The sequence below is a fragment of the Scyliorhinus torazame genome, chromosome 16 (assembly GCF_047496885.1).
Source record: "Scyliorhinus torazame isolate Kashiwa2021f chromosome 16, sScyTor2.1, whole genome shotgun sequence".
Lineage (NCBI taxonomy): Eukaryota > Metazoa > Chordata > Chondrichthyes > Carcharhiniformes > Scyliorhinidae > Scyliorhinus > Scyliorhinus torazame.
Genome location: NC_092722.1, coordinates 150,660,702 through 150,684,575, shown reverse-complemented (window position 1 = coordinate 150,684,575; position 23,874 = coordinate 150,660,702). Strand labels below are relative to the sequence as shown.

The following is a 23,874-nucleotide window of genomic DNA, read 5'->3' as shown; positions in this document are numbered from 1 at the left end:
GTGGTGGTAATGGACGCTGAGAAAGCCTTCGATAGGGTAGAGAGGGGGTACTTGTGGGAGGTGCTGAAGATGTTCGGGTTTGGGGAGGGGTTTGTCAGGTGGGTTAGGCTGTTGTACGAGGTCCCGATGGCGAGTGTGGCCACGAACTAGAGGAGGTCTGAGTACTTTCAGTTGCATCGAGTGATGAGGCAGGGGTGTCCCCTGTCCCCTCTGCTCTTCGCACTGGCGATTGAACCCCTGGCTATGGCACTGAGGGAGTCGAGGAACTGGAGGGGGTTGGTGCGGGGCGGGGAGCAGCATATGCGGACGACTTGATGCTGTATGTGGCGAACCCGGTGGGGGGAATGCCGGAGGTAATGAGGATCCTCAGGGAGTTCGGGGATTTCTCAGGATACAAGTTCAACATGGGGAAGAGCGAGTTGTTCGTGATTCACCCAGGGGACCAGGAGAGGGGGATTGGAGAGCTCCCACTAACAAGGGCGGAGAGGATCTTCAGGTACTTGGGGGTTCAGGTGGCCAGGAGCTGGGGACCCTGCATAAACTCAATTTCACGAGGCTGGTGGAGCAAATGAAGGAGGAGTTCAAGAGGTGGGTCGCGTTGCCGCTGTCCCTGGCGGGTAGGGTGCAGTCAGGTAAGATGATGGTGCTCCCAAGGATTTTGTTCCTGTTCCAGTGCCTCCCCATTTTTATCCCGAGGGCCTTCTTTGGGCGAGTCAACAGGAGCATAACGGGGTTTGTGTGGGCGCAAGGGACTCTGAGGGTGAGAAGGGTTTTCCTGGAGCAGAGTAGGGATGGGGGGGGGCTGGCCGCTGCCCAACCTCTGTAGGTACTATTGGCCCGCCAATGCGGCGATGGTGCGCAAGTGGGTGATGAAGGGGGAGGGGGCTGCATGGAAGAGGCTGGAGACGGCGTCTTGTGAGGGTACGAGTCTGGAGGCGCTGGCAACGGCGCCGCTGCCGTTCCTTCCACTGAGGTATACCATGAGCCCGGTGGTGGCAGCTACCCTCAAAATCTGGGGGCAGTGGAGGCGGCACAGGGGGGAAGTTGGGGCCTCGGTGTGGACCCCAATATGGGGGAACCACCGGTTTGTCCCAGAGAAAATAGATGGAGGGTTTTCGGGGTGGCACAGGGCAGAGCTAAGAAGGATGGGGGACCTGTTTGTGGATGGGAAGTTTGCGAGCCTGGGTGAACTGGAGGAGAAGTATGGGCTCCCCCCGGGAAACGCCTTCAGATATTTACAGGTGAGGGTGTTTGCCAGGCGACAAGTGGTGGAATTCCCGCTGCTGCCGCCACGCACGGTACAGGACAGGGTGCTCTCGGGGGGGGTGGGTTGGAGTGGGGAAGATCTCGGAAACTTACCAGGTGATGCAGGAGGAGGAGGAGACCTCGGTGGAGGAGTTGAAAGCTAAGTGGGAGGAGGAGTTGGGAGAGGAGATCGAGGAGGGGATGTGGGCAGATGCCCTAGGGAGAGTGAACTCTTCCTCTTCGTGTGCGAGGCTCAGCCTCATACAGTTTAAGGTACTGCACAGGGCACATGACCGGGACAAGGATGGGCCGGTTCTTTGGGGGTGAGGATAGGTGTGTTAGGTGCCCAGGGAGCCCAGCATATCACACCCATATGTTCTGGGCATGCCCAGCACTGGAGGAATTTTAGACGGGCGTGGCGTGGACGGTGGTAGGATCCAGGGTCAAACTGGGCTGGGGGCTCGCAATATTTGGGGTTGCAGGGGAGCCGGGAGTGCAGGAGGCGAAAGAGGCCGGTATTCTGGCCTTTGCATCCCTGGTAGCCCGGCGAACGATTCTTCTTCAGTGGAGGGATGCGAGGCCCCCAAGCGTGGAATCCTGGATCAACAATATGGCGGGGTTCATTAAATTGAAGGGGGTGAAATTCGCCTTAAGGGGATCGGTACAAGGGTTCTTTAGGCGGTGGCAACCGTTCTTGGACTTCCTGGCAGAACGATAGAGAATGGTCAGCAGCAGCAGCAACCCGGGGGGGAGAGGGGGGGAGAGGGGGGAGAGGGGGGAGAGGGGGGGGAGGGGGGTTCAATTTTATTTTTGTTTATTTGCCCTGGGGGATCTGAGGGGGTGTATATATTTGCTAGGTTTGCTTTGTGTTAAACTCGGGCTGGTTAATTTATTATTTATGTATAGGGGGGAGGGGGCACGGGGGTTGTTTTAATTTGTTCTTTATTTAATTTTGGGTTTCTTTCCCATTCTGTTGTTGATATTTTGAGAAAACCCTAATAAAAATGATTTTTAAAAAATAAAAAAAATTAATTACGAGAAAAGCAAGCAATCTCTCATTTTTCATGAAAAGAGGTGTTTCACATTCATTGGCGGAGAAGTAACTGAAAATTGTGATTAAAAGAAAGAGAGGGTAATAATATATGATAATAGGTTACACAAGTGTCATCCCTCAATCAACATCTTTCAGAAATGTCATTTTCTACATTAGCCAGGAAACCTGGGTCTATTCATTAATGTGACAATGTGGTACTTTCAGTATTTTTGTTTGCCTTAACATAAACTTATAGAAAAGAAGGGAAGGTGGAAGGGGATTGAGTGAACATTCAGGTCTGTAGTTTCACCATGATGGACAGTATAAGTGGATTGCCTGACAACCATAAGACCCACCCGGAACACAGTAGTTTCCATTTTCATGGGGAAACTTTGCATTTTCCACTTGCGTGGTTTACGGAGATAGCTGACCATTTAAATCATCAGCTGCGTTCAATGAAGTCGGATTTGGTAGATGAGGGGCGAAATTCTCCGTTATCGGCGGAAACTCCGCCGATCGGCGCAAAAACCGGCGCAAATCCCATTTGCGTCACGTCATAAAAATGGGCCGATAGTCTGCGGCCCGAAATGGGCTAGCAGCGACGTAACGGGATCCGCGCTTGCGCAGTGGTTCACGCCGTGCAGCGTCATACGCGCTGCATGGCGTGACGGCTCATAAGGCCGCGCTGCTCCTCCCCACCCGACCGCAACACCCGACCGCAACACCCGACTTGATGGCTGGCCGTCGCTCAGCCCCGAGGTTCGAGTCACGCGATGTGGAGGCGCTCCTGGACGCGGTGGAGCAGAGGAGGGACGCCCTGTATCCCGTGCACGGCCGCAGAGTTGCCCCACGCCACAGCCGGCGTCTGTGGAGGGAGGTGGCAGAGGCCGTCACCGCTGTGGCCCTAAAACCACGGACAGGCACCCAGTGCCACAAGAAGGTGAACGACCTCGTCAGAGCAGGCAGGGTGAGCCTCCCCCATATCCCCCATATCCCCCCCTCCCCATATCCCCCATACCCCCCTCCCCCATATCCCCCCTCCCCCATATCCCCCCTCCCCCATATCCCCCATATCCCCCCTCCCCCATATCCCCCCTCCCCCATATCCCGCATATTCCCCCCTCCCCCATATCCCCCCTCCCCATATCCCCCATATCCCCGATCCCCCATATCCCCCCTCCCCCATATCCCCCCTCCCCCATATCCCCCCTCCCCATATCCCCCATATCCCCCCCTCCCCCAGATCCCCCCTCCCCCATATCCCCCCTCCCCCATATCCCCCATATCCCCAAGTGAATCCAGCCCTAACCTTAACCTCTGCAATGCACGCGCAACCGATGGCGTGCATTCATATACCTGCCTAACACTGTTGCCTTTTACCCCTGCCACCACCCCCCCCCCCCCACCCCCCCACAGGAGAAGCGCGCACACAACAATAGGGAGCATGTGAGGACTGGAGGAGGGCCCGCTGATGAGAGGCCACTGACCGTACACGAGGAAAGGGCCCTGGAACTGGCTGGCGGACCTGAGGACCGGGAGGTTGCTGATGCAGAGGTCGAGGCCCCACGAGCAAGTGAGCCACCAACAGCCCGTCCCCATATCCCCCCTCCCCTATATCCCCCTCCCCCGTATCACCTGATCACTGCCTGATGTCTAACCATGCATGCTTCATTGTGTATCGCAGGACCAAACGTCCAGGCACCCATCCCCGCAGATGCAGACCGCCCGCAGGATGCCCCTCGGAGACCACAGGAGACGGAGAGACCCGCACCCTCCAGCATGCGACGCCCGCAGGATGCCCCTCGGAGACCACGGGAGACGGAGAGACCCGCACCCTCCAGCATGCGACGCCCGCAGGATGCCCCTCGGAGACCACAGGAGACGGAGAGACCCGCACCCTCCAGCATGCGACGCCCGCAGGATGCCCCTCGGAGACCACGGGAGATGGAGAGACCCGCACCCTCCAGCATGCGACGCCCGCAGGATGCCCCTCGGAGACCACGGGAGACGGAGAGACCCGCACCCTCCAGCATGCGACGCCCGCAGGATGCCCCTCGCACACCACGGGAGACGGAGAGACCTGGAGCAACAGGGAGACGACACCCCCGTCACGTGCGGGAGCGACCACCCAGCGATGAGGGGGGCAGCCACAGGCCCCCGTCACATCCGAGCCAGGACACCACTACCCAGGACACCACTATCCAGGACACCCCTACCCGGGACACCACTACCCAGGACACCCCTACCCGGGACAGCACTACCCGGGACAGCAATACCCGGGACAGCACTACCCAGGACACCCCTACCCGGGAAGACAAAATACCGGACAGTGACTCAGAGTGGATGGGTGGAGATGAACCCCCACCCCAAAGTGCCATGGACTCAGAGTGGGACGAAGAGCACGACACAACGCCACTGCTGTCACCAACACCCTCCACCATCGCAGAAACACTCACCACGGTTGGGCACTTTAGTGATGAGGCGTCTGGTACACTCACTGGTGCGCACAACACAGCCGTCCCGGTACAGCAGGTGGAGGTAGGAGCAGCAGAGGGACCGGGCGGTCGGAGGGCAGCCCAGGCCAAGCGAACAACTGCCGCCCAGATGGATCCCGGGTTCCTGCAGTTACCACACCCACACAAAGATCCGATGCAACCACCGACACGGAGACGAGCGAATAGGGTGACGGGTGGCTTGCGGCGGCTGCGGTCGCAGGTGGAGGAGTCCACCCGCGTCCAGGAGCTGGGAGTGGTCCCGGTCATGCGTGCCACCCAGGCTGACACCGCACGGGTGGCGTCCGCGGTGGAGGCAATGCGTGCGACGGTGTCAGACATGGGGAACGGTTTGCGAGGCCTGGGGCCTTCCGTGCAGGCGGCGTCTGTGGCCCAGGAAATGGCTGCCCTCTCACAGGAGGCCATGAGCCAGTGCCAGCGCCAGATGGCAGAGGCGCTCAACGCCATAGCCCAGTCTCAGCAGGCCATGGCCCAGTCTCAGCAGGCCATAGCCCAGTCTCTGCAGGCCATGGCCCAGTCTCTGCAGGCCATGGCCCAGTCTCAGCAGGCCATCGCTGAGGGCATCGGCGCCAGTGGCCATGTGCGAGCTGGCGTCGCACTGTCGCAGACAGGGTTCGACAACCCCCTGGGCTCCATGGCTGCAAACCTGCAGACCCCTGTCGATACCAGCACGGGCCTCCAGGACTGGCAGCGCCAGATGTCGGGGGCGCGTCGGATGGCCAGTCCGTTCGCATCCCCCACTCATGTAGAGGCCTGGGGGCCATCGGGCACCCCGAGGGAGGAGGAGGTGGTGTGGTCCGTCCCGGCTCCCTCTGTAGGGGAGGTCCCGGTACACCGCGACACCTCGGACTCCCCCCCTTCCGTCCCAGGTGCATCGGGTGGGCAACGGGCAGGACAGGCTGGCAGCTCGCCATCCCAGTCGCCCGGGCCGCAGCCTGGCCCATCTAGGCCAGGACGCCTCAGGAAACGGCCGCCAAAGGGATCCGGTGTCAGAGGGCAGGAATCACAGGAGTCCACCTCCAGTTCTGCTGTACCGTCTGGGGAACCACGTAGACGTAGTCAAAGGGCCCGTAAGGCCAAACAATTAGACACTGAGTAAGTTGGCACGGGTGCAGGGCAAGGATGAGTTTTAGGGGCTAGGGCACGTGCATGAACTCCTTTGGTTATTAAAGTCAATGTTACACCTACCGAAGCTGCCTTTGTGCTCTGTCCAAAGTGTGCGGGCGTGTCATGTACGTTGAGCGCAAGTGTGTGTGTGAGGGGTGGTCTTACCTCAGCCCCAGGTGAGTCTGCCCCCTTCCCCCTGGGCCGCCATCAACATCCCCCGGGCAGAGGACGGGACCGTGCGCTGCAGTGTCACAGCCGCATGCAGGGATGGTCCGGGTGGATGGTGGTACTGTGGCCATGGGTCAGACATAGTCCAACGATGTAGAGCCAGGAGCTCATCGGAGGCGGGTTGTCATCATCCTCCATGGCCTGCGATAGACACGCGTCCACCCGCAACTGGGTGAGCCCGGCCCGTTGTGCCGCCGGTGGATCGGCAATTGGGGGTGGGGGGGTGGTGTGCATGCGGGTGGGGTGTGTGGGGTTGGGGAGGGGGGTGAGGGTGCTGGGTGGGTGGATGGGTGGGGGGTGTGGGTGGTCGGCTGTTGTCATGGTGTGCGGTCTGTGGCCATACTACCCGATTCCCACGCCCATCTAGTCAGTGAAGCGGGCGTCTATCAGTCTGTCCCGTGCCCGCTGGGCCAGCCGGTAACGGTGGACAGCCACCCGCCTGTGTCTACCCCGTCTGCCCTGACCATTGCCCCCATCCCCCTCATCTGGGGAGGACTGGGCCTCTTCCTGCTGCTCCTCCACTCCGCCCTCCTCTGCCTGCGGCACATCGCCCCTCTGCTGGGCTATGTTGTGCAGGACGCAGCACACCACAATGATGCGGCCGACCCTATCTGACCGATACTGGAGGGCGCCCCCAGAGAGGTCCAGGCACCTGAAACGCATCTTCAGCACGCCAAAGCACCTCTCGATCACTCCCCTTGTCGCTACATGGGCATCATTGTAGCGGTTCTCCGCCTCATTGCGTGGCCTCCGTATAGGCGTCATCAGCCACGATCGCAATGGGTAGCCCCTGTCGCCCAGCAACCAGCCCCTCAGCCGGGGATGGCGTCCCTCGTACATGCCGGGGATGGATGACCGCGACAACACGAATGAGTCGTGGACACTGCCTGGTTGACGGGCGCAGACGTGCAGGATCATCATGCGGTGGTCGCAGACCACCTGTACGTTCATTGAATAGGTCCCCTTCCTATTAGTGAACACGGCCCTGTTCTCTGCAGGTGGCCGCACGGCGACGTGCATCCCATCGATCGCGCCCTGGACCATGGGGAACCCGGCAACGGCAGAGAAGCCCACGGCCCGGGCATCTTGGCTGGCCCGGTCCACGGGGAAGCGGATGTAGCGGTGCGCCATGGCATAAAGGGCATCTGTCACTGCCCGGATGCACCGATGCACCGATGTCTGCGATATGCCGGACAGGTCCCCACTCGGTGCCTGGAATGACCCCGTTGCATAAAATTTCAGGGCCACCGTAACCTTGACGGACACGGGGAGAGGGTGTCCCCCGCCAGTGCCACGCGGTGACAGGTGTGCCAGCAGGTGGCAGATGTGTGCCACGGTTTCCCGGCTCATCCGGAGTCTCCTCCTGCATTCCCGGTCCGTGAGGTCCTGGTATGACTGCCGGGGCCGGTACACACGGGGCGCCCTCGGGTGCCTCCGTTGCCGTGGGGCCACGACGTCCTCCTCCCCCTCCTCGTCCTGTCGGTCAGATGTCCCTCCAGCCTGGGCGGCTGCCGCCTGCCCCTCTGCGGCAGCCTGCGCCGCCTCTCTGGCACGCTCCTCCTCCTCCTCCTCCTCCTCCTCATCCAGGGCAACATAGACATGAGCGGCTGCCACGACGGCGGCCAACATCGCTGGATGGTCTGAAAACATGACGGCCTGGTGGGGGGGAGGGGAACGACGACATGTCATCATTGCCCATATCCCCTCCTCCCCCCAGCCAGGTGGCATGGACCGCATGGGTCCAACTGTTGGAGGCTGGCACCTGGCCAGGTGGACCAACTCATTTGCCCTCCCATCACCCGCCCCGGCACGGACCCCCTCCCCAACCCCCAACCTCCATCCCGGCACGGACCCCCTCCCCAACCTCCACCCCGGCACGGACCCCCTCCCCAACCTCCACCCCAGCACGGACCCCCCCCCCCCCCAACCTCCACCCCGGCACGGACCCCCTCCCCAACCTCCACCCCAGCACGGACCCCCACCCCAACCTCCACCCCGGCACGGACCCCCTCCCCAACCCCCAACCTCCACCCCAGCACGGACCCCCCCCCCAACCTCCACCCCGGCACGGACCCCCTCCCCAACCTCCACCCCGGCACGGACCCCCTCCCCAACCTCCACCCCAGCACGGACCCCCCCCCCAACCTCCACCCCGGCACGGACCCCCTCCCCAACCTCCACCCCAGCACGGACCCCCCCCCCAACCTCCACCCCGGCACGGACCCCCTCCCCAACCTCCACCCCAGCACGGACCCCCCTCCAACCTCCACACCGGCACGGACCCCCTCCCCAACCCCCAACCTCCACCCCAGCACGGACCCCCCCCCCCCAACCTCCACCCCGGCACGGACCCCCTCCCCAACCTCCACCCCGGCACGGACCCCCTCCCCAACCTCCACCCCAGCACGGACCCCCCTCCCCAACCTCCACCCCGGCACGGACCCCCTCCCCAACCTCCACCCCAGCACGGACCCCCCCCAACCTCCACCCCGGCACGGACCCCCTCCCCAACCCCCAACCTCCACCCCGGCACGGACCCCCTCCCCAACCTCCACCCCAGCACGGACCCCCCCCCAACCTCCACCCCAGCACGGACCCCCTCCCCAACCTCCACCCCGGCACGGACCCCCTCCCCAACCTCCACCCCAGCACGGACCCCCCCCAACCTCCACCCCGGCACGGCCCCCTCCCCAACCCCCAACCTCCAACCCGGCACGGACCCCCTCCCCAACCTCCACCCCGGCACGGACCCCCTCCCCAACCTCCACCCCAGCACGGACCCCCCCCCCCAACCTCCACCCCGGCACGGACCCCCTCCCCAACCTCCACCCCAGCACGGACCCCCCCCCCAACCTCCACCCCGGCACGGACCCCCTCCCCAACCCCCAACCTCCACCCCAGCACGGACCCCCCCCCAACCTCCACCCCGGCACGGACCCCCTCCACAACCCCCAACCTCCACCCCGGCACGGACCCCCTCCCGGCACTCCCCCGGAGCCTAGCCTACTCTAACCACCCTCCCCCCCCGCCGCACACACACACAAGCCGAGACACACCTCTCCTCACGCAATCAGTCTGCGGCCACGCCATTTCCTGCCCAGAGCCAACCCCCCAGGCCGTCACTCACCTCCTCGCTGGTCGGCGTGAGCCTGGAGCACCGGGTCACGCCGATGAAAAGGAGGTTTGATTCACGTCGATGTGAACGGTCATCACGTCGACGGGACTTCTGCCCATCCGGAAGGGAGAATATCGGCAGGCCGAAAATCGGCTGCCTTGCGCAGACCCGTGACATTCTCCGCGGCAGCGGCGCCATTAACGCCCCGCCGACTTTTCTCCCTTCGGAGACTTCGGCGGGGGCGGGGGCGGGATTCACGGCGGCCACCGGCCATTCTCCGACCCGGCGGGGGGTCGGAAAATGACGCCCGAGGAGTGTGAAACCTGAAATGCATGAGAAACAGATGGTCGGGGGACTGGAAAATCCTGCCCATTGGCTTCAAATTACAGTGAAAAATGCACAGGGTCAGTTTCTCCATCGGCGGGATCCTCTGCTTTGCCAGCAGCGTACTCACACCCGCAGATTTCCTTTAGCGTGGGGGTGCCCAAAATAGGAAAATGCCATTGGTCGGTTGCAGCGACGGAGGATCCCGCTGCCAGCGGGGGGTGGGGGGGTGCTGCACCTGAAAATGGGTGTGGCGGGATGGAGAATCCCACCCATAGTATTTGCTCAGTCACCCATGTAACCTGCTAATTGTTGCTTTCATTGATTGCAATAAGAGAGTGATGCTTATAGGGAGAGGGTTTAAGGGGAGGGGTGGGTAAGAAGAGGGAAGTTTAAGGGCAGGGGAGCTTAAGGGTAGGGGAGTTTAACAGGAGGACTATTTTATTAATGTTACAGACCATGCTGCTCCATCAAGAAGGATTGCATTTTAACTTGCAGGGGCACCAGGGGTTGGGGGGCTTTATGTTAGGGAAATTGATAACACATCATGAAGCTGGGACATGCCAACATTCGCATGATAAAGACAGAAAGTGGTACCATATTAATTAGTTAGAAACTGAAAGAGCAAATACAAGGTGGGGTGGTGGGTGGGCAGGCATGGGGGTGTGTGGGTATGAGCCTCGTCTCCACTTCCACGTCCCCTCTTCACTATCATCCCTCTCATGGCCCTGTTGTACTTCCTGCTGGCAACGAGTTAAAGAACATAATATTGTAGATCAATGAAATGCCCAAGGCTATGGAACCAAGAGCCCTATTTAAAAGTGGCAATTGCGTCAAACTACCACTGCTCAAATGTTCTTACTTTAAAATGTAGCCGATCCTACCTCATAGAACATAGAACATAGAACAATACAGCGCAGTACAGGCCCTTCGGCCCACGATGTTGCACCGAAACAAAAGCCATCTAACCTACACTATGCCATTATCATCCATATGTTTATCCAATAAACTTTTAAATGCCCTCAATGTTGGCGAGTTCACTACTGTCGTAGGTAGGGCATTCCATGGCCTCACTACTCTTTGCGTAAAGAACCTACCTCTGACCTCTGTCCTATATCTATTACCCCTCAGTTTAAAGCTATGTCCCCTCGTGCCAGCCATTTCCATCCGCGGGAGAAGGCTCTCACTGTCCACCCTATCTAACCCCCTGATCATTTTGTATGCCTCTATTAAGTCTCCTCTTAACCTTCTTCTCTCCAACGAAAACAACCTCAAGTCCATCAGCCTTTCCTCATAAGATTTTCCCTCCATACCAGGCAACATCCTGGTAAATCTCCTCTGCACCCGCTCCAAAGCCTCCACGTCCTTCCTATAATGCGGTGACCAGAACTGTACGCAATATTCCAAATGCGGCCGAACCAGAGTTCTGTACAGCTGCAACATGACCTCCCGATTCCGGAACTCAATCCCTCTACCAATAAAGGCCAACACTCCATAGGCCTTCTTCACAACCCTATCAACCTGGGTGGCAACTTTCAGGGATCTATGTACATGGACACCTAGATCCCTCTGCTCATCCACACTTTCAAGAACTTTACCATTAGCCAAATATTCCGCATTCCTGTTATTCCTTCCAAAGTGAATCACCTCAAACTTCTCTACATTAAACTCCATTTGCCACCTCTCAGCCCAGCTCTGCAGCTTATCTATATCCCTCTGTAACCTGCTACATCCTTCCACACTATTGACAACACCACCGACTTTAGTATCGTCTGCAAATTTACTCACCCACCCTTCTGCGCCTTCCTCTAGGTCATTGATAAAAATGACAAACAGCAACGGCCCCAGAACAGATCCTTGTGGTACTCCACTTGTGACTGTACTCCATTCTGAACATTTCCCATCAACCACCACCCTCTGTCTTCTTTCAGCTAGCCAATTTCTGATCCACATCTCTAAATCACCCTCAATCCCCAGCCTCCGTATTTTCTGCAATAGCCTACTGTGGGGAACCTTATCAAACGCTTTGCTGAAGTCCATATACACCACATCAACTGCTCTACCCTCATCTACCTGTTCAGTCACCTTCTCAAAGAACTCAATAAGGTTTGTGAGGCATGACCTACCCTTCACAAAGCCATGCTGACTATCCCTGATCATATTATTCCTATCTAGATGATTATAAATCTTGTCTCTTATAATCCCCTCCAAGACTTTACCCACTACAGACGTGAGGCTCACCGGTCTATAGTTGCCGGGGTTGTCTCTGCTCCCCTTTTTGAACAAAGGCACCACATTCGCTGTCCTCCAGTCCTCTGGCACTATTCCTGTAGCCAATGATGACATAAAAATCAAAGCCAAAGGTCCAGCAATCTCTTCCCTGGCCTCCCAGAGAATCCTAGGATAAATCCCATCAGGTCCTGGGGACTTATCTATTTTCAGCCTGTCCAGAATTGCCAACACCTCTTCCCTACGCACCTCAATGCCATCTATTCTATTAGCCTGCGGCTCAGCATTCTCCTCCACAACATTATCTTTTTCCTGTGTGAATACTGACGAAAAATATTAATTTAGTATCTCGCCTATCTCTTCAGACTCCACACACAATTTCCCATCCCTGTCCTTGACTGGTCCTACTCTTTCCCTAGTCATTCGCTTATTCCTGACATACCTATAGAAAGCTTTTGGGTTTTCCTTGATCCTTCCTGCCAAATACTTCTCATGTCCCCTCCTTGCTCGTCTTAGCTCTCTCTTTAGATCCTTCCTCGCTACCTTGTAACTATCCATCGCCCCAACTGAAACTTCACACCGCATCTTCACATAGGCCTCCTTCTTCCTGTTAACAAGAGATTCCACTTCCTTGGTAAACCACGGTTCCCTCGCTCGACGCCTTCCTCCCTGCCTGACCGGTACATACTTATCAAGAACACGCAGTAGCTGATCCTTGAACAAGCCCCACTTATCCAGTGTGCCCAACACTTGCAGCCTACTTCTCCACCTTATCCCCCCCAAGTCACGTCTAGTGGCATCATAATTGCCCTTCCCCCAGCTATAACTCTTGCCCTGCGGTGTATACTTATCCCTTTCCATCATTAACGTAAACGTCACCGAATTGTGGTCACTGTCCCCAAAGTGCTCTCCTACCTGCAAATCCAACACCTGGCCTGGTTCATTACCCAAAACCAAATCCAATGTGGCCTCGCCTCTTGTTGGCCTGTCAACATATTGTTTCAGGAAACCCTCCTGCACACACTGTACAAAAAACGACCCATCTATTGTACTCAAACTATATCTTGTCCAGTCAATATTTGGAAAGTTAAAGTCTCCCATAATAACTACCCTGTTACTTTCGCTCTTATCCAGAATCATCTTCGCCATCCTTTCCTCTACATCCCTAGAACTATTAGGAGGCCTATAAAAAACTCCCAACAGGGTGACCTCTCCTTTCCTGTTTCTAACTTCAGCCCATACTACCTCGGAAGAAGAGTCCCCATCTAGCATCCTCTCCGCCACCGTAATACTGCTCTTGACTAGCAGCGCCACACCTCCCCCTCTTTTGCCTCCTTCTCTGAGCTTACTAAAACACCTAAACCCCGGAACCTGCAACATCCATTCCTGTCCCTGCTCTATCCATGTCTCCGAAATGGCCACAACATCGAAGTCCCAGGTACCAACCCATGCTGCCAGTTCCCCTACCTTGTTTCGTATACTCCTGGCATTGAAGTAGACACACTTCAAACCACCTACCTGAACACTGGCCCCCTCCTGCGACGTCAAATCTGTGCTCCTGACCTCTATACTCTCATTCTCCCTTACCCTAAAACTACAATCCAGGTTCCCATGCCCCTGCTGCATTAGTTTAAACCTCCCCCAAAGAGCACTAACAAATCTCCCCCCCAGGATATTTGTGCCCCTCAGGTTCAGATGTAGACCATCCTGTCTGTAGAGGTCCCACCTTCCCCAGAAAGAGCCCCAGTTATCCAGAAATCTGAATCCCTCCCGCCTGCACCATCCCTGTAGCCACGTGTTTAAATGCTCTCTCTCCCTATTCCTCATCTCACTATCACGTGGCACGGGCAACAACCCAGAGATAACAACTCTGTTTGTTCTAGTTCTGAGCTTCCATCCTAGCTCCCTGAAAGCCTGCCTGACATCCTTGTCCCCTTTCCTACCTATGTCGTTAGTGCCAATGTGGACCACGACTTGGGGCTGCTCCCCCTCCCCCCTAAGGACCCGGAAAACACGATCCGAGACATCACGTACCCTTGCACCTGGGAGGCAACATACCAAACGTGAGTCTCTCACGCTCCCACAAAATCTCCAATCTGTGCCCCTGACTATAGAGTCCCCAATTACTAATGCTCTGCTCCTCTCCCCCCTTCCCTTCTGAGCAACAGGGACAGACTCCGTGCCAGAGGCCCGTACCCCATGGCTTACCCCTGGTAAGTCCCCCCCCCACAAGTATCCAAAGTGGTATACTTGTTTCTCAGGGGAACGGCCGCAGGGGATCCCTGCACTGACTGCTTTTTCCCAGTCCCTCTTACAGTTACCCACCTATCTCCAATCTTTGGTGTAACTAATTCCCTGAAGCTGCTATCTATGACCCCTTCTGCCTCCCGAATGATCCGAAGTTCTTCCAACTCCAGCTCCAGTTCCCTAACTCGGTCTTGGAGGAGCTGGAGATGGCAGCACTTCCTGCAGGTAAAATCAGCAGGGACACTAACTGCATCCCTCACCTCAAACATCCTGCAGGAGGAACATTGCACTCCCTTCCCTGCCATTCCTCTAACTTTCTACCAAGATCTGGCTAACAACTAAATTAAAATTTTTATAAAAAAACAATAATAATATAATAAAATATGGTACTTACCTCAGACCAATGGGTTTTATTATTAGGTTAGAGGAGGAGGGTGGGTGGGAGACACTACACGTGTAGTGTCTCGGGTTTCCTCTCCACCAGAATTTATTGGTGAGGGTCTTCCCAGACGTCCGCGGGTCGACTTCCTGTTCCCGCCTAAAACACTAATTTAAAAAAAAAAATTCTCAGCTCCTGCTGAAATTGACTAACCAGCCAGCTCCACTCCCGCCGAAATCGACTGGCCTGCCCCTGCAAAGACAAGTGCTTTTAAAGGACACACTTACCTCCCAGCAGCCACTTCCGCACTGCTCCCGCTGAAACTGACTCACCAGCTGATTCTCCCGCCGAAATCGACTGGCCTGCCCCTGCAAAGACAAGTGCTTTTAAAGGACACACTTACCTCCCAGTAGCCACTTCCGCACTGCTCCCGCTGAAACTGACTCACCAGCTGATTCTCCCACCGAAATCGACTGGCCTGCCCCTGCAAAGACAAGTGCTTTTAAAGGACACACTTACCTCCCAGCAGCCATTTCCGCACTGCTCCCGCTGAAACTGACTCACCAGCTGATTCTCCCGCCGAAATCGCCAAACCTTTGACTCAGACTGGATGAAATCTGGGTAGTGCAGTACATCCCGCGCATCAAAGGGTTTTAGAGCAAAAGGTAAGTAAACCTGCCCCTTTTTTAACGGCACTAGTTGCCATAAACCAGGTACATTAAAAGTCCAGCCAAGTTAAAGGTAATTGGCAAGGTAAGTAGGTAGGATTTGGGCTGGGAAGGGGGTCAGGTGAGGTGGGGCAGCGAGGTGTCAGGATAGGCCTTGCGTGGGAGGGGCGGCGTCAGGCCTCAGGACTGGGAGAGGAGCAGGATAGGCCACTCGGGCTCATCGAGCCTGGTCCACCTTTCACTAAGGTCATGATTGATCTAATTTTAACTTAACTTTACTTTCCTGTCTACTCCGATAACCTTTTACTCCCTTGCCTCGTAAGGAACTACCTAGTTCTGCCTTAAAGATATTCAAAGACGTTCCCTCAACCACTTTTTTGAGGGAGAGTATTCCAAAATCTCACAACCCTCAGAGAAAATCTGTCTTAAATTGGGGAACCCCTTACATTTAAACAGTGACCCCTAGTTTTAGATTCTTCCACAAGAGGAAACATCGTCTCCACATTCGACCTGCCAAGTCCCATCAGGACCTTACATGTTTCATTTAAATCGCCTCTTCTGAATTCTAGTGGACAAACATAACCTGTCTTGCCTTTCCTCATCTGGGGCGGAATTCTCCGCAATCGGCGCAATGTCCGCCGACCGGCGCCAAAAACGGCGCGAATCAGTCCGGCATCGCGCCGCCCAAAGGTGCGGAATCCTCCGCATCTTGAGCGGCCGAGCCCTAACCTTGAGGGGCTAGGCCTGCGCCGGACTGATTTCCGCCCGCCACCTGGCGGGAAAGGCCTTTGGTGCCCCGCCAGCTGGCACAAAACTGACTTTGCCGGGCGGCGCCTGCGCGGGAGCGTAAGCGGCCGCTCACGGCATCCCCGCGCATGCACAGTGGAGGGGGTCTCTTCCGCCTCCGCCTTGGTGGAGACCGTGGCAAAGGCGGAAGGAAAAGAGTGCCCCCACGGCACAGGCCCGCCCACGGATCGGTGGGCCCCGATCGCGGGCCAGGCGACCGTGGGGGCACCCCCCGGGGCCAGATCGCCCCGCGCCCCCCAGGACCCCGGAGCCCGCCCGCGCCGTCTTGTCCCACCGGTAAGAGAGGTGGTTTAATCCACGCCGGCGGGACAGGCATTCCAGCAGCGGGACTTCAGCCCATCCGGGCCGGAGAATCGCCGGTGGGGGGGGGCCCGCCAACCGGCGCGGCGTGATTCCCAGCCCGCCGAATATCTGGTGCTGGAGAATTCTGCAACCGGCGGGGGCAGGATTCACGCCAGCCCCCGGCGATTCTCCGACCCGGCGGGGATCGGAAAATCCCACCCCAGATAATCTGGCCATTCCGGATATTAGTCTAGTAAACCTTCTCTGAACTGCTTCCAATGTATTTACTTCTTTCCTTCCTCCTAATTAATCTCTCAGTCATTTATGGCTGTTATTTTACCTTCTGTCCAATCCTCTGACCTGCCACCGATCTTTGCACATGAATACTTTTTTCTTAAGTTTGATACTTCTGAAAACATTTTTTGTTAACCACAGATGGTGGGTACCCACCTTGGAATTTATATTTCTTGGTTGAATATATTTATTTTGTGAATTCTGAAATACCAATTAAATGTCTATTGATCCATGCCTTAACCTAAATTGCTAGTTAGCTCTGCTTTCATGGTTGCCCTTATTTAAGTTTAAAATATTTGTCTTAGACCAACTCTTCTCTCCCTCAAATTGAATGTAAAATCCAATCATATGATCACCTAGGAGTATTTCCACTGTGAGATAATTAACTAATCCCATTTTATTGCACCATACCAGGTCTGGTATAGCGTACTCCCTGGTTGGCTCCAAAATGTGCTGCTCTAAGAAATTATCCCCAAAACATTCTATGAATTCATAATTTATGCTACCTTTGCCCATATAATTCTTTCAGTCTATATGCAGATTAAAATTCTCGGGTGAAATTCTCCGGTATCGGCGCGATGTCCGCCGACTGGCGCCCAAAACGGCGCAAATCAGTCGGGCATCGCGCCGCCCCAAAGGTGCGGAATGCTCCGCATCTTGGGGGGCCGAGCTCCAACCTTAAGGGGCTAGGCCTGCGCCGGACAAATTTCTGCCCCGCCAGCTGGCGGAAAAGGCCTTTGGTGCCCCGCCAGCTGCCGCGGAAATGACATCTCCGGGCGGCGCATGCGCGGGAGCATTAGCGGCCGCTGACGGCATTCCCGCCCATGCGCAGTGGAGGGAGTCTCTTCCGCCTCCGCCATGGTGGAGACCGTGGCGAAGGCAGAAGGAACAGAGTGCCCCCACGGCACAGGCCCGCCCGCGGATCGGTGGGCCCGATCGCGGGCCAGGCCATCGTGGGGGCACCCCCGGGGCCAGATCGCCCCGCGCCCCCCCCCCAGGACCCCGGAGCCTGCCCGCGCCACCTTGTCCCGCCGGTAAGGTAGGTGGTTTAATCTACGCCGGCGGGACAGGCATTTTAGCAGCGGGACTTCGGCCCATCCGGGCCGGAGAATCGCGGAGGGGAGCCCGCCAACCGGCGCGGCGCAATTCCCGCCCCCGCCGAATATCCGGTGCCGGAGAATTCTGCAACCGGCGGGGGCGGGATTCACGCCAGCCCCCGGCGATTCTCCGACCCGGCGGGGGGTCGGAGAATCTCGCCCCTGATGTTAATCAATATCTTTCTGACAAGTTCTTGCTATTCCTTCAGCAACAAAAGCAGAAAATGCTGGGAAATCACAGCAGATCTGGCAGTATCTGTGGAGTGAGGAAATAGAGTTCGCGTTTTGAGTTCTTATGATTCTACTTCTTATCCTGACAGTTCTTTTTTAATAACCCATCCAGCTATGTGGTTACTGTTAAGAGGCCAGTACACCACTCTCACAAGTGACTTCTTGCCTTTATCACGCCTCATCTCCACCTAAACCACTTCTATATTCTGGGGTGCGTTTCTCCGGAAACATTTCCAAGTTCATTGTGGCAGGTTTTTCAGGGAGTTTCCCACCAGCTCTGCCGGTGAGTTCCTCACCTCTATTCAATGACACTTCGTCACTTTTATTGGGCCCTGGGAAGTTTCTCACTGGATCAGACACACATGGGCGCGATTCTCCAGAAAGATTTCTAAGTGCTGTAGCGAGCGGGAATTGCCGTGAGCTTCCCGGTGCTTGGCCCAGCAGTGCCGTCAAGATGATTCAACGTTAATTGGTCCACTTAACGAGGCCTCACGGGCTTCTTGCTGCAAATGAAGGCTCACCAGCTGATTTGCTGGCACCGCGCTCGTCAGGCCCCGCTAACAAGGTCGAGCAGCACTTAAGCTGCACTTGCTCAGCCAACCCCAGCCAGCTCGCAACAATGGTACCGGGGAGACCGGCCCCAAGATTCGGTGACAGACCTGGGGAGGCTACTAGATGCCGTGGAGACCAGGAGGGTCAGCCATAGGGCAGTCAGTGTCACTTGGGATGAGGTGGTGGCAGTTGTGAGTGCCGGGTGTGTGACCAGGACGACTGGCCTCCAGTGCAGAACGAAGGTCAATGACCTACACCAGGCAGCACGAGTGGGTAGACACCAACACCTCCTCCCCCACCGCCCCCTGTTCCCCGCACCCCCCCACCCCAATGGGAGCATCCACCCCGCAACTCTCCATACAATCCCTCAACCCTCCCTCTACCCCCTTCTCCTTCAACCCCACCCACCAACCCTCTCTTCACACACCCCCTCCCACCACTGTGAACCATGCATATGGCTAATGATGCCTTCACTGGGCTCCTCAGGAAAAGCTCTCCCACAATCACTAGAATGGGGCCCAGACTGGCGGAGGAGTGCCAGACATCAGAATCCTCACCAACTTAAAGGCGGGTGCTCTGGAGGTGACCAGTGTGGCCGAGGACAGGACTGTTACCAACGCGGAGGTTGGCGGACACTGCCAAGGTGAGGAACCACTGGGCTCCACCCGGGGGACTGTCAAGCATGAGTTATTATTGCCTTACTGACTGACCCATCCCTCCCACTGACCACGAGTCCATTCCCCCCCAGGTCCTCCAGCTGACGGCTCCCCCACTTAGCCCTCTCCGCTAGATGGAAAATTGAAATCAAGCCCAAAGTCTTAGATGAGGCACTGAAGGAAGCACATATCCTATTGCATCAGATGTCTAAACACCCTTAAACACAAAAAACAAGTAATAAGACAGATCTTGTAACAAAGAACAGTACAGCACAGAAACAGGCCTTTCGGTCCTCGAAGCAATGCGCTAATCACATGCCCTAACTACACAAACCCCTTGTATCCTTCTATACCCCATCTGTGGGCGGCACGGTAGCACAGTGGGTAGCACTGTTGCTTCAAAGCTCCAGGGCCCCAGGTTCAATAGCTTGGGTCACTGTCCGTGTGTAGTCTGCAAGTTCTCCCTATGTCTGCATGGGTTTCCTCCCACAAGTCCCGAAAGACGTGCTGTTAAGTGAATTGATCATTCTGAATTCTCCCTCTGTGTACCCGAACAGGCACCGGAATGTGGCGACTAGGGACTTTTCACAGTAACTTCATTGCAGTGTTAATGTATGCCTACTTTTGACAATAAAGATTATTATTATTATTCATTTGTCTATCCAGATAAGACTTAAAGGTCGCTAACGTATCTGCCTCAACCACCTCACTTGGCAGTGCGTTCCAGGCCACCACCACCCTCTGTGTAAAAAACGTCCCCCGCACATCTCCACTGAACCTTTCCCCCCCTCACCTTGAACTTGTGCCCCCTTGTAATTGTCATTTCCGCCCTGGGAAAAAGCCTCCAACTGTTCACTCTATCTATACCCCTCATAATTTTATATACTTCTATCAAGTCGCCCCTCAGCCTCCTTCTCTCTAGGTAGAACAATCCCAGTTAACTCAATCTTTCCTCATTGCTAATGCCCTCCTAACCAGGCAACATCCTGGTCAACCTTTTCTGTACTCTCTCCAAAACCTCCACATCCTTCTGGTAGTGTGGTAAACAGAATTGGACACAGTATTAGGATCTCTGGACCTGCACACCCAGATCTCTCTGTGTCTCTTTGCTCCTGATGGTTCTGCCATTTATCTTAGAGCTCCCATTTGAATTGGATCTACCATTGGACTTCATCTTTAAAATTAGAAACAAATTAATTACATTGTTCATAACATAAATATATTCCATTAGATTACAGTGCATTACTACGTTTCTGAATCCATTTAACTCAGCAAGTGTTCGACTTGATCTTTTCAACTTCTGAAAAAAAATTCAATGGAATGATAGTGTCAAAACACCTTGGGCTGGATTCTCGGCATTCCGACACCGAAATCGCGTTTGGCGACGGGGCGGAGAATCTAGTTTCCCGCATGAAATCGGCGATTCTCCGCCTCGAAAGGCGGCGTACTCGGGGAGTATGCCGTGCCGATTATCCACCAGCTGAGGCCATTGCCGAATTCACGACGGCGTAGACCACTCATGGTCCCGCCATCCGTGATACCCGCATGGCGGCTGCGGACTCAATCCGGGGCCGCCACAGTCGGGGGTGGGCCGATCGGTGGGTGGGGGGGGAGGGGGCCTCATTCGGGACTGGCGCTTTCTCGTACGGGCGGTCCGGTTCGGCCGAGTGGCCGATCGGAGCCACTATTTCCGTGGTCCAGGAAAGTCCTGAGTCCGGTCTGAGTCCACCATGGAGCGCGGCACGGCCGCTGGAGGCCGCCGGCTTGCACATGCGAGGTCTCTGACCCGGACGTGCGGTGGGGGCTGTATTGGCAGCTGGAACTATGAGCTCCACGACAGCTGCCTGCTAACCCCCTGCAAGGCTGTGAATTTGTGGCCTTTTGACGCCAGTTTTCCTGGCATAAAAGACCACAGTTTTCACGACAGTGTGGGGACATAGTCCCTGAAACAGAGAATCCAGCCCTTTAAATTTAGTGAGTATAAATGTATCTAACGCATAAATAATTTACATTCCAGTATGTAAATGTAAGGTCAAATAGTGAACTTTTTAATCTATTCAAGAAGCTTGAGAATTTTCATCTCTGTGTCTTTCCTGTGGTGAAAGCGTGATTGATTCAGGATGTTTTGGTCTTCTATCTCAGGACTTCATCTGCTGTACTACAAATTTGCTACAACTGATGAAGCTCCAAGATAATGGGCCTATGTAGCATGAATTAATTAAATTTGAGTTCTGAAGGGAAAAGCAGGGTATTTGTAGAGAAAAGAAAAAGGGACAATAAAATAACTGTCTAATACATTACACTGTTACCTTCTTCAGTAGTTTTATGGACATACACATACAGAATATACTTGTAATGTATGCATAGATCATAAAATATATCATTATAATCCCTCTATTTAACATTTTCCTATATAACTATAGCCTAGAGTTATTTAACTGATTGTGGCTTGATTTAGGGTATCCTTCGGCTATGATGCTGTGTCCTATAATGCACATTATTTTTACTGTATCATACAAACTAAAGGGCAGGATTCTACTGTCCTTCAACTGTGTTCTTCTCGCAGGCAGCGGGATTCTCTCTTCCCGATGCTTGTCAGGTATCACAGCCTGGTACGGCAACTGCTCGGCCCAAGACCGCAAGAAACTTCAGAGAGTCATGAATACAGCCCAGTCCATCACACGAACCTACCTCCCATCCATTGACTCTATCTACACCTCCTGCTGCCTGGGGAAAGCGGGCAGCATAATCACCTCCCACCCGGCTTACATTCTTCCAGTTTCTTCCATCGGGCAGGAGATACAAAAGTCTGACAACACGCACCAACAGATTCAAAAACAGCTTCTCCCCCACTGTTACCAGACTCCTAAATGACCCTCTTATGGACTGACCTGATTAATACTACACTCCTGTTTGCTTCACCCAATGCCGGTGTCTATGTATTTACATTGTGGATCTTGTGTTGCCCTTTTATGTTTTTATTTTATTTTATTGTCATGTACTAAATGATCTGTTTGTGCTGCTCACAGAAAAATAGTTTTCACTGTACCCCAGTACACGTGACAATAAACAAGTCCAATCCAAGCCACCCGGCCTTGCTGGGAAACCCGCTGGGAAGCAGGGATGCGCTGCCAGCAGGAAAAGAGAATCCGAATAGCCAGAGAATCCCGGCCAATGTCTGATTCAAATGCCATTCTGTGCAACTAATCATCGAATCAACAGTGCAGAAGGAGGCCATTCGGTCCCTGGAAAGAGAACACGACCGAAGCCGACACCTCCACCCTATCCTCGTAACCCCCCCCCCCTTTTTGGAAACTAAGGGACAGTCTAGCATGGCCAATCCGCCTAACCTACACATCTTTGGACTGTGGGAGGAAACGGGAGCACCTGGAGGAAACCCACGCAGACACGGGGAGAACCTGCAGACTCCGCACAGACAGTGACCAAGGCGGGAATCAAACCTGGGACTCTGGCGCTGTGAAGCAACCTCTATAGATACGCAGTTTGTGGTCATGACAGTAGGAAAATTGTGCTTCAGATCTGCACCTCGAGGCAAGAAGCTTATTTTATTTATAGTTTAAGATCAGCAAATTAACATTCAGTGATGTTACTCATGGACAGTACCATTGGATGCCAGCAATTCTTTAAGGATTGTTAGTCACAGCATAAAATACTTTGAAAAACCTCAGGATGGTGCAGAGGCAGATGGGAGTGCTTCAGTAAAGGGAATTGTTGCAGAGCTTTCCAATATAAAATATATTAAAAAGTAATCAGCATGATACAATTATCTAAAGGAATAGTTGCAAGCAAATAAATACTGGTCTTAAGTCACTCAAGTGAAGCTAAGGACCCACTATACTGGAACTAACCCCATATGGCCACTGTGTGTTGGCAGAATCATTCAAATGCTTCAATTATTAAATGGTCTCCAAATCCGAACAAGATTCCGGGCCCTAAACTTGCAGAGTGCATAGAGGTTGACAGGCTGTGAGACGCACTTATTCAGTCACATTCCAACAATGCACAGGAGGCACTGAGCTAACCTCCATTTTCACTGCTCAACGTTCAGGGGAATTGCTACCTGCTAAGCATCATATTACCAATCCCTATTTGCGCATAATAACATAATGGTATGTCAACAACAGCAACTTAGATTTATGTAGCATCTTTAATGCAATGAAACATTCCAAGAGGTTTCAGAGGAGCATTATAAAATAAAATGCGACACTGGAGACACATGTGGAGATATTCAACAGATGACCAAAAACTTGGGGTGAAATTTTCTGTCTGGCCCGGTTGCCAGAGTAGAAATGAGTGACTTCCACTGGACAGCAGTTGGCTGAAAGTGTGTGATTTTGCGCTGTCCAGCTAATTAATTATGCATCCATGAGGAGTACGCAATATCACGTGGTGAGGCGGGCAGGAAGTGGCCTGTCCCGCTGTTACTTCATAAATCTAAGGGCGCAATTCTCCGGAAAGATTTTTAAGTGTTGTAGTGAGTGGGAATTGCCGTCAGCTTCCCCGCGCTCGGCACAGCAAGGCCGGCAACGATATTCAATGTTAATTGGTCCACTTAAAGAGGCCTCACGGCTTCTCACCGTAAACGAAGGCTCACCAGCTGATTTACCGGCACCACGCCCGCCAGCCCGAAGGCCGAGCAGCACTTAAGCTGCACCTGCTCAGCCAACCCCAGCCAGCTCGCAACAATGGCACCGAGCTGCATCCTCTCCAGCCTCCCAGGAGACCACCTCGGAGGAGAGCTCCGAGGCTGTCACCATAATAGTCGCGGCACAGCTGTCACCTCCACCATCCACCAGCGCAGATGCACAGCTCAGTGGGAAATGTTAGTACTCAGTCTTCTGGGGCA

At 55.0% G+C, this 23,874-nt stretch overlaps 1 protein-coding gene across 4 annotated transcripts in view; it reads right to left on the bottom strand.

Moving 5' to 3' along the window:
* c16h10orf90 (chromosome 16 C10orf90 homolog) overlaps nt 1-23,874 on the bottom strand; it is a 343,392-nt gene that overhangs the window by 158,578 nt on the left and 160,940 nt on the right. The gene's annotated exons all lie outside the window — the stretch shown is intronic.